Genomic DNA, 13,524 nt, shown 5'->3' with positions numbered 1-13,524 from the left:
TTGTAACAGTCGTTACACGGATACCTTCTCTGTTATCCTTGTAACTACACACAGTCTTCACTGCTGTAACCAGTTGCAGTAAGCTTTTGGTTTTGTTTTTGCTCAGAAAGTTGCTGGAAGCTTTTTATTAAGCTTTTCGTGCTTTTTTACGTTCTTTGTGTGGCCCAATTCTTTTGTGACGACTTCATTAAACGTAATCTTCCAGCTTAAAAGTTCTCATATGGTTTCTCTTCCTTAGAGAAATGCCAATTGCCTCCTCTGGAGGGTATATATATATATATATATATATATATATATATATATATATATATATATATATATATATATATATATATATATATATATATATATATATATATATATATGTATATATATATATATATATATATATATATATATATATATATATATATATATATATATATATATATATATATATATGACAATGTCAGACCACGGAGGAAAAATGAAACAGGAAATTTCCTTAAGTACTTTCGTATATTAAATACATCTTCAGAAGGACCTTCTGAAGATGTATTTAATATACGAAAGTACTTAAGGAAATTTCCTGTTTCATTTTTCCTCCGTGGTCTGACATTGTCACATTCTTAATCACGTGTTTATTTTCGTGATATACACACACATATATATATATTAGTATATTTTGGTAGCAGTCTTTCCTGTAGACATATATTATTAAATATGACCGAAAAAGTAAGATTAATAATTCTAACACGAATTTTCTCAATCTTTCGTACATTTCTTTTCACTGTTGGAGGTAAATCAAAAATCAATTCTCCAAAATTCATTTTTATTTCTAGTCTGACGCGACACGAGCGCGTTTCGTAAAACTTATTACATTTTCAAAGACTTTAATTTACAAATACACAACTGAATAGAACTTACGCATCTCCGATTTTATATCTACATTTTAGTGAGAGAGATGGGGTGAGGTGGCATTAATAGGGTATTAATTTCATCAACACAAGACAGAACAAGAGGTGGCATTAATAGGGTATTAATTTCATCAACACAAGACAGAGCACGAAACAATGGGTATTGAATAGAAGTGTTTGTAGAAAGCCTATTGGTCCATATTTCTTGATGCTTCTATATTGGAGCGGAGTCTTGAGGTGGGTAGAATATAGTTGTGCATTAATTGGCTGTTGATTGCTGGTGTTGACTTCTTGATGTGTAGTGCCTCGCAAACGTCAAGCCGCCTGCTATCGCTGTATCTATCGATGATTTCTGTGTTGTTTACTAGGATCTCTCTGGCGATGGTTTGGTTGTGGGAAGAGATTATATGTTCCTTAATGGAGCCCTGTTGCTTATGCATCGTTAAACGCCTAGAAAGAGATGTTGTTGTCTTGCCTATATACTGGGTTTTTTGGAGCTTACAGTCCCCAAGAGGGCATTTGAAGGCATAGACGACGTTAGTCTCTTTTAAAGCGTTCTGTTTTGTGTCTGGAGAGTTTCTCATGAGTAGGCTGGCCGTTTTTCTGGTTTTATAGTAAATCGTCAGTTGTATCCTCTGATTTTTGTCTGTAGGGAAAACGTTTCTATTAACAATATCTTTCAGGACCCTTTCCTCCGTTTTATGAGCTGTGGAAAAGAAGTTCCTGTAAAATAGTCTAATAGGCAGTCGCTGTTGGCATTTAGGTACATTCCTATGTTCGTTTTACCTAGAAACGAACATAGGAATGTGCCTAAATGCCAACAGCGACGGCCCAGACAGGTACAAAAGGAGTGTTGTTAACGCATATGTCGACCGTGCTCTCAGCCACAGCTCAGAATGGAAGCAAGTCGACGAAGAACTCTGTAGGGTAAGGCAGGTCCTAGTCAACAACGGCTTCTCCAATAATTCGTCGAAGACATCATAAGAAGGAGAGTGAAACGCCATGCAACCTCTGAAGAGACAACTAACACAACACCTATACCCCCTATTAGACTATTTTACAGGAACTTCTTTTCCACAGCTCATAAAACGGAGGAAAGGGTCCTGAAAGATATTGTTAATAGAAACGTTATCCCTACAGACAAAAATCAGAGGATACAACTGACGATTTACTATAAAACCAGAAAAACGGCCAGCCTACTCATGAGAAACTCTCCAGACACAAAACAGAACGCTTTAAAAGAGACTAACGTCGTCTATGTCTTCAAATGCCCTCTTGGGGTCTGTAAGCTCCAAAAAACCCAGTATATAGGCAAGACAACAACATCTCTTTCTAGGCGTTTAACGATGCATAAGCAACAGGGCTCCATTAAGGAACATATAATCTCTTCCCACAACCACACCATCGCCAGAGAAATCCTAGTAAACAACACAGAAATCATCGATAGATACAGCGATAGCAGGCGGCTTGACGTTTGCGAGGCACTACACATCAAGAAGTCAACACCAGCAATCAACAGCCAATTAATGCACAACTATATTCTACCCACCTCAAGACTCCGCTCCAATATAGAAGCATCAAGAAATATGGATCAATAGGCTTTCTACAAACACTTCTATTCAATACCCATTGTTTCGTGCTCTGTCTTGTGTTGATGAAATTAATACCCTATTAATGCCACCTCTTGTTCTGTCTTGTGTTGATGAAATTAATACCCTATTAATGCCACCTCACCCCATCCACCTCACTAAAATGTAGATATAAAATCGGAGATGCGTAAGTTCTATTCAGTTGTGTATTTGTAAACTAAAGTCTTTGAAAATGTAATAAGTTTTACGAAATGCGCTCGTGTCGCGTCAGACAAGAAATAAAAATGAATTTTGGAGAATTGATTTTTGATTTACCTCCAACAGTGAAAAGAAATGTACGAAAGATTGAGAAAATTTGTGTTAGAATTATTAATCTTACTTTTCGGTCATATTTAATAATATATATATATATATATATATATATATATATATATATATATATATATATATATATATATATATATATATATATATATATATATATATATATATGTATATATATATATATATATATATATATATTATTAAATATGACCGAAAAAGTAAGATTAATAATTCTAACACGAATTTTCTCAATCTTTCGTACATTTCTTTTCACTGTTGGAGGTAAATCAAAAATCAATTCTCCAAAATTCATTTTTATTTCTAGTCTTTTTAAAGTCTTTGAAAATGTAATAAGTTTTACGAAACACGCTCGTGTCGCGTCAGACTAGAAATAAAAATGAATTTTGGAGAATTGATTTTTGATTTACCTCCAACAGTGAAAAGAAATGTACGAAAGATTGAGAAAATTCGTGTTAGAATTATTAATCTTACTTTTTCGGTCATATTTAATAATATATATATATATATATATATATACATATATATATATATATATATATATATATATATATATATATATATATATATATATATATATATATATATATATATATATATATATATGTCGTACCTAGTAGCCAGAACTCACTTCTCAGCCTACTATGCAAGGCCCGATTTGCCTAATAAGCCAAGTTTTCATGAATTAATGTTTTTTCGTCTACCTAACCTACCTAACCTAACCTAACCTAGCTTTTTTTGGCTACCTAACCTAACCTTACCTATATATATAGGTTAGGTTAGGTTAGGTAGGGTTGGTTAGGTTCGGTCATATATCTAGGTTAATTTTAACTCCAATAAAAAAAATTGACCTCATTCGTAATGAAATGGGTAGCTTTATCATTTCATAAGAAAAAAATTATAATAAATATATTAATACAGGAAAACTTGGCTTATTAGGCAAATCGGGCCTTGAATAGTAGGCTGAGAAGTGAGTTCTGGCTAATAGGTACGACATATATATATATATATATATATATATATATATATATATATATATATATATATGTCGTACCTAGTAGCCAGAACGCACTTCTCTGCCTACTATGCAAGGCCCGATTTGCCTAATAAGCCAAGTTTTTATCAATTAATTGTTTTTTGACTACCTAACCTAACCTAACCTAACTTTTTCGGCTACCTAACCTAACTTAACCTACAAAGATAGGTTAGGTAAGGTTAGGTAGAGTTGGTTAGGTTCGGTCATATATCTACGTTAATTTTAACTCCAATAAAGAAAAATTGACCTCATACATAATGAAATGGGTAGCTTTATCATTGCATAAGAAAAAAATTTGAGAAAATATATTAATTCAGGAAAACTTGGCTTATTAGGCAAATCGGGCCTTGCATAGTAGGCCAAAAAGTGCGTTCTGGCTACTAGGTACGACATATATATATATATATGTATATATATATATATATATATATATATATATATATATATATATATATGTCGTACCTAGTAGCCAGAACTCACTTCTCAGCCTACTATTCAAGGCCCGATTTGCCTAATAAGCCAAGTTTTCCTGAATTAATATATTTACTATAATTTTTTTCTTATGAAATGATAAAGCAACCCTTTTCTCTATGTATGAGGTCAATTTTTTTTTATTGGAGTTAAAATTAACGTAGATATATGACCGAACCTAACCAACCCTACCTAACCTAACCTAACCTATATTTATAGGTAAGGTTAGGTTAGGTAGCCAAAAAAAGCTAGGTTAGGTTAGGTTAGGTAGGTTAGGTAGACGAAAAAACATTAATTCATGAAAACTTGGCTTATTAGGCAAATCGGGCCTTGAATAGTAGGCTGAGAAGTGCGTTCTGGCTATTAGGTACGACATATATATATATATATATATATATATATATATATATGTCGTACCTAATAGCCAGAACGCACTTCTCAGCCTACTATTCAAGGCCCGATTTGCCTAATAAGCCAAGTTTTCATGAATTAATGTTTTTTCGTCTACCTAACCTACCTAACCTAACCTAACCTAGCTTTTTTTGGCTACCTAACCTAACCTTACCTTTAAATATAGGTTAGGTTAGGTTAGGTAGGGTTGGTTAGGTTCGGTCATATATCTACGTTAATTTTAACTCCAATAAAAAAAAATTGACCCCATACATAGAGAAAACGGTTGCTTTATCATTTCATAAGAAAAAAATTATAGTAAATATATTATTTCAGGAAAACTTGGCTTATTAGGCAAATTGGGCCTTGAATAGTAGGCTGAGAAGTGAGTTCTGGCTATTAGGTACGACATATATATATATATATATATATATATATATATATATACATATATATATATTTATGTCGTACCTAGTAGCCAGAACGCACTTCTCAGCCTACTATGCAAGGCCCGATTTGCCTAATAAGCCAAGTTTTACTGAATTAATATATTTTCTCTAATTTTTTTCTTATAAAATGATAAAGCTACCCATTTCATTATGTATCAGGTCAATTTTTTCTATTGGAGTTAAAATTAACGTACATACATGACCGAACCTAACCAACCCTACCTAACCTAACCTAACCTATCTTTATAGGTTAGGTTAGGTTAGGTAGCCGGAAAAGTTAAGTTAGATTAGGTTAGGTAGGTTAGGTAGTCGAAAAAACATTAATTCCTGAAAACTTGGCTTATTAGGCAAATCGGGCCTTGCATAGTAGGCTGAGAAGTGCGTTCTGGCTACTAGGTACGACATATATATATATATATATATATATATATATATATATATATATATATATATATATATATATATATATATATATATATATATATATATATATATATATAAACTTTTTTTTTTAAACACTCAACCCACCAGGGGACTCGAACACTGGCCAACAAGGTGGCAGTTGCACGCTGTATCCACTACACCATACTTCAAAGTCAAGGTAGTCTGTGCATTAAGTATTTGGCACTGAGTTTTCCCATATAACAGGGTTCGATGAAAGAGCACCGGGGGTCCCACATTATCTCATTGCCTGGGAGAGGATTGGAGTTCTGGTTGGTTAAATAACCCAGAATTCCTACCTCTCTTTATGGCTTTGAAGTATGGTGGGTATGGTAAGGCTTTGAAGTAGCCTCTCTTTATGGCTAATCACTCATCAACAGAAATCACCACCTTACCAATCACTCACCAGCAGAAATCACCACCTTACCAATCACTCACCAGCAGAAATCACCACCTTACCAATCACTCACCAGCAGAAATCACCACCTTACCAATCACTCACCAGCAGAAATCACCACCTTACCAATCATTCACTAGCAGAAATCACCACCTTGCTAATCACTCACCAGCAGACGTAGCATCCTGGAATTATCTCACCTACAGCATCCCTCCACCCGTCAATATCTAACCAGCAGCCTCCGCCAATTTCTCAAGCTCGCACCAGCGGTCTTCTTATCGTACACCGATGATTTGTCGTGTTTTGCATTCCAACAGAAAAAAAAATATTCGATGCAGGTTTGGCCAATATGAGCAATAACCAATCCCATCAGCGTTCGAAGCTCTTGGTGTTTTATGGACATATTGGGCTAATGGTCCAGCCGTCTGTATTCTGGCCAGGTTCACGTTCCTCGCTTTATCATGAAAATGGGGCCAAATTGTCCAGGCTTTATCATGAAAATGTCCGAAATTGTCCAGGTTTTATCATGAAAATGGGGCCAAATTGTCCAGGTTTTATCATGAAAATGTCCGAAATTGTCCAGGTGGGTTCTGCTGCCTGAATGAAAGACATAAATATGAATAATGTAAATCGATTTCTATTGACTAGTGTCCCCAGAACGTATTTTACCGGTGGAGGATAATTTTTTGGGGGGAAAGGATAATGTGTGGATAATGATTATCCACGTACAACACATTATCCGTGGATAATGCGTTTGATATTGACCGGGAAAATACTTTTGTTTAGGTCAATATGTTATTCGTAATAAAGTTATATTAAAACTGGCTTTGTAACATTTTTTTAGTTTTGTTTTGCATTTCTTGTGTTTGTTCTTGTCTACCTGGGCTTTTTGGGAGGGTTGAGCTTCAGCTCCTGTATCTCCGACCTTCATTATTAACTATATCACTAGTGTATCCGAATATATTAGCAGATGCTAACGCAACTAGCAACGTGTCTATATCATTAGAAAATATCGACATCACTAGTGCGTGCCTTCGTTATTTGCACGTGCTTCTACCATCTTGGCATCTCACGTTGCTATCTATATCACCCGCCGCCGTCGTTACCACACGCTGCTATCGTTACCAACCGCTGACATTCTTCCCATCTATAACCCGCACTACTCACTCTCTAACTTACTAACACATACATCAACGTTTATGAATTTAACACCAAATACTCCTTTTCAATTATAATTGTATCACAAACTTCAAGGAGAAACTCTCATCAAAATCATTGGAGAAGCCGTTGTTGACTAGGACCTGCCTTACCCTACAGAGTTCTTCATCGACTTGCTTCCATCCTGAGCTGTGGCTGAGAGCACGGTCGACATAAGCGTTACAACACTCCTCTTGTACCTGTCTGGGCAGTCACTGTTGGCATTGAGGCACATTCCTATGTTTGTTTCCTTAGTGTAGACTGCAGTGTGGAAACCTCCGCTCCTTTCCATGACTGTTACACCTAGAAAGGGCAGCTTCCCACCCTTCTCCATCTCGTAAATGAAACGCAACACAGAATTCTGCTCAAATGCCTCTTTCAGCTCCTGCAGATGTCTGACATCAGGTACCTGTGTAAAAATGGCGTCCACATACCTGCAGTATATGGCCGGTTTCGAGTTCATGTCGAATACCCTCCCTACGTACCCCTTTCTATGTGTACACCCTCCTTGCCCATTCACACCCTCACCAGGTGTTCCATCTTCATATACCATCTTTATAACCTCTTCCTCCTCTCACTTCTCTCTCACTACACCATTTTTCCAACCTGTCATCTTTTATCGTTTATTTATCTTACTCTTACTGCAGTCCCATCCTACATCTCCACTACAATGCCTCTCTTTCACTCTCTTCTTATCTCTCCTTTCTCCTCTTCATCCAACTGGTCTGGAATTACTCTCGGTTCATCCTCTCTTCTTCCACCAGTTCAGCTAGTTGGTAAATAAATAAACTCTTTCATGCGACACAAGGAAGGGATGAAATTATCAAGGGAAACCCCCCCCCCCCAAGCCATTACGACTATATAGCACTTGGAAGGGGTCAGGATAAGGATTTGGGATGGGACGGCGGGAAAGGAATGGTGCCTAACCACTTGGAGGACACAAGGGAATGTAAAATACAATCCCCTATCCTTGTTTGCCCGTCCAGGTGACCAGACTGCAAGAGTTTGGACGCAAACAAAGTGATTAAACTGTTTCGACACAAATGAATTGAATTTCAGGGCAATAATAATTTATATTGACAATCATTACGAATTCCTTAAAAGTGCGGTGCAAGTCTTTGAAGTTCAGACAGTTCTTAATCATTTTATTTCTCCTTTAATCTGATGTTTTTAGGAAATGGTGGATTGGAGATTTAATTCTATTAAAATGCAAAAACACTTCGTGTCGATAATTTTAAAGTGATTTCCTGTAACATATAGGCTGTGTAAATAGTATATAACATTCTGTGTAAATAAGTATTTATAGTATATATACTTATATAAGTACATATATACACGTTCTGCGTGTAATGTTTTTAACATTTTCTCTACGAAGTCAACATTAACATACCTCCTGATGGGTTTCGAATTATTAAGTAATGTGAATAACGGGAGATTGTTTGCTGAAATATGATTATACAGGAAAATGAATAAAGAGGTAGAGCTAGTTGCTAAATTTCAAACCCAATATATCCACTAATTCAACATTTTCCTAGATGTCAGTTTTCACCTAGATGTGCTTCCCATATTAATGCTTAGTTTAATGCAATGGCTCAGATCTCTTACTTCTCAGATTAATTTTTATTGCCAAACGTGTATTGAATTAAGTTAAACATCTTTTCGTGAATTCTATTTCACTAATTTACAATTCCTAGCTTTGTATATTATTGTCTACTTTGTCAATACCCATTAAAATCCTATATGATGTTGTCCTGTCTGTTGTATTCATTCACTCATCCATTATGGTGGAGTAAAATTACCTCGGTTCATCATCTAAGTCAAAGTCATCTTAGTTCAAGAACGAAACCTGTTGTATTATACTGGTTTTATAATACAACAGGTCTCCAGCGTGGTCACCACTCGACGACTTCCTCAGCCTAACTCATTCATCAATACTCTAGGTTACTCATGCGCCTCGACACGAAGAAATACTCACGCGCATGACCGCAAATATATATCATGCTTTCAAGTAAACTTACCGCCACACACACACATACACACAGGAACCTGTACACCTGTAGATTGACGGTATTAAGGCGGGTCCAAAGAGCCGAAGCTCAACCCCTTAAAGCGCAACTAAGTAAGTACAACTAGGTGAGAAGACACACACACACACTAAAGAAATTATACTAAATAATATACTAAATATATATACTACTATACTAAAGAAATTGTTCACGACTTTTGTTAGGCCAAAGCTAGAATATGCAGCAGTTGTGTGGTGCCCATATCTTAAGAAACACATCAACAAGCTAGAAAAGGTGCAAAGACATGCTACTAAGTGGCTTCCAGAACTGAAGGGCAAGAGCTACGAGGAGAGGTTAGAGGCATTAAATATGCCAAAACTAGAAGACAGAAGAAAAAGAGGTGATATGATCACTACATACAATATAGTAACAGGAATTGATAAGATCGATAGGGAAGATTTCCTGAGACCTGGAACTTTAAGAACAAGAGGTCATAGATATAAACTAGCTAAACACAGATGCCGAAGGAATATAAGAAAATTCACTTTCGCAAACAGAGTGGTAGACGGTTGGAACAAGTTAGGTGAGAAGGTGATGGAGGCCAAGACCGTCAGTAGTTTCAAAGCGTTATATGACAAAGAGTGCTGGGAAGACGGGACACCACAAGCGTAGCTCTCATCCTGTAACTACACTTAGGTAATTACACACACACACACACACACACACACACACACACACACACACACACACACACACACACACACACACACACACACACACACACACACACACAAACACACCAAAGTTTTGAGAAGGATTAAAACAGAGGAGGACTGCTTGAGGCTTCAAGAAGACCTAGACAAGCTGAAGTAATGGTCGAACAAATGGTTGTTAGAATTTAACCCAAGCAAATGTAATGTAATGAAGATAGACGTAGGGAGCAGGAGGCCAGATACTAGGTATCATCTGGGAGATGTAATTCTTCATGAGTCAGAGAGAGAAAAAGACCTGGGGGTTGACATCACGCCAGACCTGTCTCCTGCAGCCCATATCAAGAGGATAACATCAGCGGCATATGCCAGGCTGGCCAACATAAGAACGGCATTCAGAAACTTGTGTAAGAAATCATTCAGAACTTTGTATACAACATATGTCAGGCCAATCCTGGAGTATGCGACCCCAGCATGGAGTCCATATCTAGTCAAGGATAAGACTAAACTGGAAAAGGTTCAAAGGTTTGCCATCAGACTAGTACTCGAGCTAAGAGGTATGAGCTACGAGGAGAGGCTAAGGAAATTAAACCTCACTTCGCTAGAAGACAGAAGAGTTAGGGGGGACATGATCACCACATTCAAGGTTCTCAAGGGAAATTGATAGGGTAGATAAAGACAGGCTATTTAAAACAAGGGGCACACGCACTAGGGGACACAGGTGGAAACTGAGTGCCCAAATGAGCCACAGAGATATTAGAAAGAACTTTTTTATTGTCAGAGTGGTTGACAAATGGAATGTATTAGGAAGTGATGTGCATGGCTGACTCCATACACAGTTTCAAGTGTAGATATGATAGAGCCCAATAGGCTCAGGAACCTGTACACCTGTTGATTGACGGTTGAGAGGCGGGACTAAGGAGCCAGAGCTCAACCCCCGCAAGTACAATTAGGTAAGTACCAGTATTTTCACATCATTTCTTAACCCATTGTGACGTCCCTAGTTATTGTGTTGTTTCAAGCCATAGAGAGAATAGAAAACAAAAAAAATCTACGTTTCCCGGGTTGAACAAAATAGTTTTCACTGAGGCAGCAATGTACTGAGTCTCATCGTTATGCATCCAGTTCCCCCTCCCTTTGTGAGCAGCCAAACAGGTTAGTCTGCGATCTTAATTACACCTACGCCTACCGTCTCTCTTGTGGGGAACTATGTACCTTAGTATCCTACAGTCATTCATATGTAGAATCCAATTGCTATGGAATGGATAATATTATTTTTATGAGGGGCGTTAGGTAGACAGGCTTGCGTGAAGAGCAAATAGTAAATTTCAGTTGCTATTGACACTGGAAGTTAATTTAAATTTTCCACACCTTGCCTATTGGTGGTGGAAAGCTTTAAATGTGTTAAGTTTGATCTTACTGTTTGCAACGTAAAGTTTTGTATAATATCTTCATTTTTACCTTTGAGTCTCTCTCTCTCTCTCTCTCTCTCTCTCTCTCTCTCTCTCTCTCTCTCTCTCTCTCTCTCTCTCTCTCTCTCTCTCTCTCTCTCTCTAACAAACACCTCAATTAATACAAACGACCACCACAGCAAACTCCTCCCCCCCCTCCCCCCCCCCACACAGCTTAAACAATCAAACAGCAAAGAAACAAATGATCACACAGTTCTGGAAGACAGAGAAACAACCATTGAAAACTTTTGTGATATCAACAGTTCGCTTTTATTTCTCCCAATAAACAGCTTTAGATAACGAGGCGTTACTCAGATGCGTTATTCGTCATTTCTACTAATTTGAAAAAAACGAAATATCTCTCCACCAATTCCATTAACTCCGCTCTTCTATCATCTCATTTAATATGTACTTCATTCATTTACACTGGTCGGTAGTGCGACGATCTCGCTTTTCGCAGGGTTCGATCCCCGACTGCCCATGGGAGTTGGGTACCGTTCCTTCACCCTGTACTCTGGTTCCAGGTTTTCGTCCTCATACTCCTTATCATGATAATTACCAGGAGAGTGCTGACTGCTTGTATATAAATTTGGTTCCTTCGTTGTATCTGAACTTCACTGGTCTGATCACTGTAATAATATGGACAAAATTGAACTATATTCAGGCGATGAGTCACAATAACGTGGCAGAAGTATGTTGACCAATCCACACACTAGAAAATGAAGGGACGACGACGTCGTTTCGGTCCGTCCTGGACCATTCTCAAGTCGATTGTCTCGACTTGAGAATGGTCTAGGACGGACCGAAACGTCGTTGTCCCTTCACCTTCTAGTGTGTGGTCTGGTCACTCTACTTCAGCCACGTTATTGTGACTCATCGCCGTCATACAAGAGGTTTTGCTTTAACTTAGATAAAGGTTTTCATACACATTTCCAGATGAACAAATGTAAACAAACCAGAGATATTATTTTCATTCTTCTTGTGGCACCGGTAACCGTCCGGGGTCTCCTTGCATAAATTAGATGATTAGTGTTTACACAAGATAAGATCAGTGACCCTGAGTGGGTAATTAGGAGTAACAGTAGACCAGGTGTGGGAGAGTCCTTTCCTGCCTCAGGCAACGACGGTTCGATCCCAAATTGTCACGGCTCCTTTTTTTATTTTTGTTTCTCTATTTGTTACTTTTATTTATGGATGTGAATGTTAAACGTTGTGAAGTGCAAGACTCTTTTTGTGCTCTTATAAGGGATTTATAGGAGTTTTCCTCCTATAAATATTTCTCACCACTTTCAGAGTGCTCATATAATCAAGAAAATTAACTTGAGCAAGAAACGAACCTAGTGCAAGAAGCCTCGATTCTGTTAATAGCCCTGTTGGGCCTTAGTGAGGTATATAGATACAATGATCTATTCCTTTCTTTTGTGGGTTATGTCCTCCAGTGATCTTATGAGGAGAATCTCAATGATATCGATACCAATGCAAGGTTTGGTATCGATTAATTAATGGTCGCTAGTAGCATATGATATTTAGTACTCATCTATTTGTGCTTGCGGATGGTTGAGATTTGGCTGTTTGGTCAAGCTTCTCAACTGTCAATCAACTGGTGTACAGGTTCCTGAGTCTACTGGGTTCTATCATATCTACATTTGAAACTGTGAATGGAGTCAGCCTCCACCACATCACTGCCTAATGCATTCCATCTGTTAACTACTCTGACACTGAAAAAAATCTTTCTAACGTCTTTGTGGCTCATGTGGGTACTACGTTTTCACCTGTGTCCCCTTGTTCGTGTTCCACCCGTGCTAAAGAGTTTGTCTTTGTCCACCTTGTCAATTCCCCTGAGAATTTTGTAGGTGGTTATCATGTCTCCTCTTACTCTTCTGTTTTCCAGGGTGTGAGGTTTCCTTAGTCTTTCCTCGTAGCTCATTCCTCTCAGTTCCGGGACCAGTCTGGTGGCATACCTCTGAATCTTCTCTACTTTCGTCTTGTGTGTGCTTTTGTGTGTGTGTGTGTGTACTCACCTAATTGTACTCACCTAATTGTGCTTGCGGGGGTTGAGCTCTTACTCTTTGGTCCCGCCTCTCAACCGTCAATCAACAGGTGTACAGGTTCCTGAGCCTACTGGGCTCTATCATATATACACTTGAAA

This window comes from Procambarus clarkii, chromosome 14, assembly GCF_040958095.1.
Source record: "Procambarus clarkii isolate CNS0578487 chromosome 14, FALCON_Pclarkii_2.0, whole genome shotgun sequence".
Taxonomy (NCBI): Eukaryota; Metazoa; Arthropoda; class Malacostraca; order Decapoda; family Cambaridae; genus Procambarus; species Procambarus clarkii.
Note: the sequence above shows the minus strand (reverse complement) of the source record.